Genomic DNA, 6,000 nt, shown 5'->3' with positions numbered 1-6,000 from the left:
GTGAGTGGTTATTGGTCAGCGTAGGACTTGTCAATCACATTTGACTGAGTCCTGATTCGTCAGCCATAATGAAGTGGGGAAGCAGGATGTATAGGTATACCCTTGAAGGACCCTTGGTGAAGACCACTGTAGTGAATAACTGGGTTGTGAACTAATGGACCATGTCTGAAACTAGGTGAGTCAGTGTAACTTGTTAAATGATGATGTTTGCATATTTATAGTACATCTATCTATATACCTGTGTATATGTATGTATCTATTTGGCAGTGTGTAAACATTGGTTGTAGATTATGACGATCACTTTTGATATGGCACCATAATCTCATGTGCAAAAATGGGAAAAAGGGGTTGTAGGTGAGTGCATACATATATAGACAGAAAAGATAAAGACACAGATAAATGCACACACAAACACATACACACACACACACACACACACACACACACACACACACACACACACACACACACACACACACACGCACACATACAGACACATTACATACATGCATATATATATATATATATATATATATATATATATATATATATATATATATATATTATATGTATGTGGTTTCTGGACTTTTCTGCTCTGGAAAAGTAGTAGAAGTCAAATCCTGCTCTGGCTTCTTTGTCTCTTTCAGGGTGACCTTCTGTGTTTGTACTACACGTGCTCATGGCTGCCATTAGCATAGTCACGCTTTTTTATAGCACATGCTTTCTATTCTGCATTAATGACTCTAAATTCTAAAGGCAGGTTTCAAGAACAGCTGTTGTCAACAGTATAAGATCTTGCTGTACTGGATGCACAGAATTGAAACAGGTCATGTGTGGGTTGATCTGGCTGGCTTTTGAGAGGCATTTTCTGCTAAAATTTACCACTTGACCTGGCTGATGCAATATTTACTGGCAGACAATGAATCTGGACACCGTGGTCTGCATTTCCAAGAATAAGCTTGTTTATCCATGCCAGGATATTTCAGTTTAGAGACATTGAATATCAGTTGCCTTTCATACCAGTTAAAATATTTCTGTATATTCTAGTCATAATGGGTTCATTATATAACACAACAGTGTGAACTTTTAGCCTTAGTTTGCTCTTTGTATTTGTTTGCCCAATACCAGCATGTTTCATATTTATATATGACAGTGAATATAGTTTCTGAATACAAGGATGTAAACCATAATATAACAATGTAAGTGTGTTTGTGAGTGCATATATGTGTGTGTGTGTTTGTGTCTAGCAATATCTGTGTATTTTTGCATGTACTTCAAAAGATTTTATCAAACACTAAACAACATTACCAGTACAGTGGTGAATGATAAGATAAAAGCTGGTACTAGAGATATCCTAAACGTATGTAACTACCCAGGGGAGTACAGGGTGGGTGACAGGCTGCATGCCTCTTTACCGTGGATGAAGGTGAATTGATTTGGGTGCTGTAGTATCATGACATTTTAATATAAGCTGGTTGTCATCATTAACCTCACCATAGGAAGGAGTGACGGTAACTCATATTACTGGAAGGAGATGTGTGTAAAAACATCTATACCTGTTCTATGTTTTGTCCACTACATTTTCATACAATGAGAATGAGAAAGAACAAATTTCCTGGAGGCCATAGTATTCCTCTTTAACTCTTATTCCTTGTATTAGCAAAACAAATAATGGAAGACAAGCAATCTAAGGCCAATAGGGAGAAAAAAAAAAGTAATTTTTTTAAAAATCAGAGTGTGCACATGTATAAGTCATCATGCACGGTAGTCGGCGGTCGTAATGCTGTGCTATTTTGTGAATCTGTATCTTACCTTATTAAGAGTATCGATCATGTTTTTCATGTATGCATACAGAGCTAGTTTTTACAGTGTATGTTTGAGCCTGTCAGAATTTTGTAGATCCAAGCCCTCGGACTAGCTTCGCCCAGGATTCTAGTTTAACTGAGGCAGCATTATCAACTTACACTCACTTTCGAAAAGGTGTATTATCTAATTCCATTTAATAAAATGTACAGATGTATATGGGTATATGGTGAAAAGTGAAAAACTTATTTCCAATGTCACACTGCAGTTTTGCTTGTACACTTAGACCTTGGCTGGGTTCCTTTCACATATCAGTTATATTTGCCAAGGATATAAGGATGTTCCCAATAAACATGAGACCTGAACTGTGAGTTGCAAAAAAAATTTTAAGTACTACTTCACTCAGCCAAGGGAATTATAGTCCTTAGACTAACAGACATATACCTGAACTCCATTTCATTGTATCCATCTAGGGTGACATCAGTCATTTCTTTTAGTATTGCAAACAGACTGCTGAATGAATTTCAGATAAAGCTATTCAGTCATGTTGAATTAATTTTGGAAGGGAAGGCAAACACTGCTTCCTTCTGTCCGAAGCTTTTGTCATTGAAAAATAGCGTATCTTGTCTTCATGTTTGTCGTGCGCTGTTCAGAAGTACATCAGGCAAAGTTATTTTTTATTTTAATGAACATTACTTATATTTTAGTAATGTTATGGGTTTTATTTTTTTATTTACAATTTCTAAACAAACACCTATTCTACCATAAAGTGGGCCACAAGGCAAGGTAAATGCAATATATGTATGGAGAGTTTTTAGTGTACCCAAGCAGCCAGCATGCTTTTAGAAGGACAGCAGAGCATAAATGAAGAAAACCCATGCAAATACAGGGAGACAATGCAAATTCCACTCAGACTATGGCAAGACGTCAGGGTTCAAAACCAGATCCTGGAGCAGTAAGATAAAAATATTACAACTGAGCCACTATGTCCATGCTCAAATCGCTTTCTAAAGACATTGATGGAATTATTTCATAGCAGCTGAATGGTACTCCTTAACTGTACAAGTAAGTTCCTATAACCTGGGCTGTTTAATTGCTGAAACAAACTTCAGTACTGTGTTTGACTGTTGTTACACAATATTTTTGTCCTGCTGCTTTAACAGTTACCACTTACAAAGTAGATTGTGTTCTATGTCTATGTCAGGGTTTATTCTCTACATGTCTAGAGAGGTATATAATAAGTGGATATATGTTGATTGATTGAAAGCACAATTATTGAGGGCTCAGTGATCAAACAGTAAAGAGTAAAACAAAACAAAACTAAAACTGCTAAAAGCACACAAGGAACTAAAAAAAAAAAAACAAAAAAAAAAACACCAGAAAACCTGCAGCACGGACTGATGAATTAATCTAGGCTGACATAGAATAAAACAATATAAAAAATACAGGTGAACACGAATATAAACTGCAAAAAAATGAGGCTATGTGTTTCCTTCCTGGAATGTGAACTTCTTCAGAGCTCTGAAACTGGAATCATGAGGGTGTTTAATAGTTGTTTTTTTTTTTTTTGTTTGTTTTTTTTTTGCTTTGGGAGTTACTGCTGCAGCTGTCCTTAAATAACTTTGATTGCACTTCAGGGTCGGGAAATATCCTTGAAATGTCACTGGGAAAAAGCCAACAGTTGCTGTATGACATGATTTTAAATTGTCAAACTCCTTTTTAAGAAAGCTTTTTAAAATGTTTCAACACTGTAGAAATTTGATGGGTAGTATATGCCATTGCATCTTATATACATTTTTTTAATTCTGTCTTTCTTTTCTATTGTTTGTATTTATGGCCTGGATGATTCAGTTCTTACTTGATGATGAGGAGGAAATATTTTCATGTTTTTACTTCTTTCAACCGACTTTCCTCTCTCTGTGTTTATTTTTTATTGTACTTATTTATTTATTTATTTATTTATTTATTTATTTATTCATTTTTGGTGCTTGGATCAGTTCTTTCCAATGTTGGAATAATACTTCAGTATTATAGGCATCAAGTTGGCTGGCAAGGTTACTGTTTCTGTCTGTCTACTATGGGATTCATATTTATCTCATCAGTATTAATTAAGTTTTGAACAGAATGGGTTTTCTTCTGTTACTCTGGGTACCTCCTAAAAACATGGTGACTGATTGTCTTCAGCAAACTGCCCATATATATATGTGATTTATTTGTGCCCTTGTAACCAGTATCATGCCTAAAAGGGTTTACAATGCACCACTGCGTTTAGCCAATTAACAGATAAATAAGTAACCTTAAAAAATGTACTTCAAGTTTTGATCCTGCTGTTTGATTTATAGATCTATTTATTTATTTTTGCTGGTATTTGTTCACCGGAGTAGAACATTAATCTCCATGGACTTTCTTGAGATTCAGGCTGGGAGTGCTTTAAAATAATTTCAGTTTTTCATTTCTTTCTTAGAATAGCATGGGTTTTCTTCTGTTACTCTGGGTACCTCTTAAAAACATGGTGACTGTTGTCAGCAAACTGCCCATATATATGTGGTTTATTTGTGCCCTTGTAACCAGTATCATGCCTAAAAGGGTTTACAATGCACCACTGCGTTTAGCCAATTAACAGATAAATAAGTGACCTTAAAAATTTTACTTCAAGTTTTGATCCTGCGGTTTGATTTATAGATCTATTTATTTATTTTTGCTGGTATTTGTTCACCGGGGTAGAACATTAATCTCCATGGACTTTCTTGAGATTCAGGCTGGGAGTGCTTTAAAATAATTTCAGTTCTTCATTTCTTTCTTTTACTGTCCTTATATGGTGCCATTTTGTTAGGGAAAATGATTGTTGCTTCTCATTTATTTTAACTTGCACTGTCAGTGATTTTATAAAAGTCCACCTAACGAAATAGCTTATTTCTGATTGTGTGGGACACTGACTACATTTTGACAAATCCCACCCAGACTTGCACACAATTATAGTGAACTGTCAACTACTAAACTTAGATAAAGTGGCTAACGGCAATGTAGCAGAATTAATTCTCTAACCTTCCAGTTGAAAACAGCCATTCAATGAAGCACTCTATCCTACACTACATTCGTAATATTGTATCTTAAATTGCAGTTCTCCTGATCACCACCAGAAGCTGCACTTTAATGCACAGTGGGCACTAAAATGATTTACTTTCCAAAGCAATGAGATCTGGCCAATTAATACTTCTTATTATTCACTTTCCTGGCTGATCTTCTAGTACCTCTGCTAATACTTAACTGGTGTCCCATACATCATATCTTGACACTTTGTGGCAACTTGTAGCCTTTGTGGGCATCTGTAATCCACCAAATCTGTTTATTTTTGATATTATCATCAATGTAATGTGAATGATAGTTGCTTATTGCACCTGTATATAAATATAGAGATGTGAAATATGATATGCATGTGACGCTGTATGCAACCTTGTATAACATCCAAATTAAGTAACAGATCTCTCACTTGCACCAGTGTGCTCTGTGTCCTATCTCAGAGGCACATGAAACCGAAATAAACGTATTACTAGTTACATGTCAAATAACCTATGTGAAAATATACTCGAACATGATTCAGCAGATGCCTGCCTGTGTTACTGACATCTGTTCGCAAGATCACTTGCTCTGGGCTTCTTGCCATTTTATACATATAATCCATCTACTACAGATGTAAATATATATGACTTCTAAGACAAATAAGAGTATCATGCTTGCTCTGTGCATAAAAATGGCAGCAAACACATTAAATATATTAACTAAAACTATCGTGGAAAGAAAATTATAGAATACCAAGTTGCAGGAAAGTGTGGTAAGTAAAATGAGTAGGTTTGAATCCCCCCTCTAGCCCTTTGAAACTCCACTGCCTAATGTTGGGTATGACAGACCGATCTTCAGACTGACCATCTGTTACTGGCAGTAGACAATTTACTTCTCAAGCTTATATCCAAAGTGTAGTGTCTTTGTTCCTGTATTGCTTATAAATGATCTATAACCCAGAGCAGTTCCTAAAATACCAGTAAAAATGAGTTGTACTGTGGAGCTCTTCTGAGAACCTAAGGGAAATCACAGCATTATCAAATTCAGCCTTAGTATGAGAGATAAGCTTCTCATCTAAAGAACATCATTAACTATAAATGTTCCAGACTGACCCTTTCAGAGTATTTAGTCATTGTA

The 6,000-nt window shown here is 35.5% G+C and overlaps 1 protein-coding gene across 3 annotated transcripts in view; it reads left to right on the top strand.

Moving 5' to 3' along the window:
• The window catches only part of LOC122808746 (kelch-like protein 33), a 146,952-nt gene that overhangs the window by 809 nt on the left and 140,143 nt on the right, over positions 1 to 6,000 (top strand). Inside the window, exon 1 of one of the 3 annotated variants that reach the window (XM_044079761.1) lies at positions 133 to 175. The exons of the other annotated variants lie outside the window; for them this stretch is intronic. The gene's annotated coding sequence lies outside the window, so the exon portion shown is untranslated. Of the gene's footprint in view, positions 1 to 132; positions 176 to 6,000 lie in introns of those variants that run through there. 3 annotated transcript variants of the gene reach the window in all.

Source organism: Protopterus annectens, chromosome 8.part0, assembly GCF_019279795.1.
Source record: "Protopterus annectens isolate FY-2018-M chromosome 8.part0, PAN1.0, whole genome shotgun sequence".
NCBI lineage: Eukaryota > Metazoa > Chordata > Ceratodontiformes > Protopteridae > Protopterus > Protopterus annectens.
This window is presented reverse-complemented; position numbering and strand designations above follow the sequence as displayed.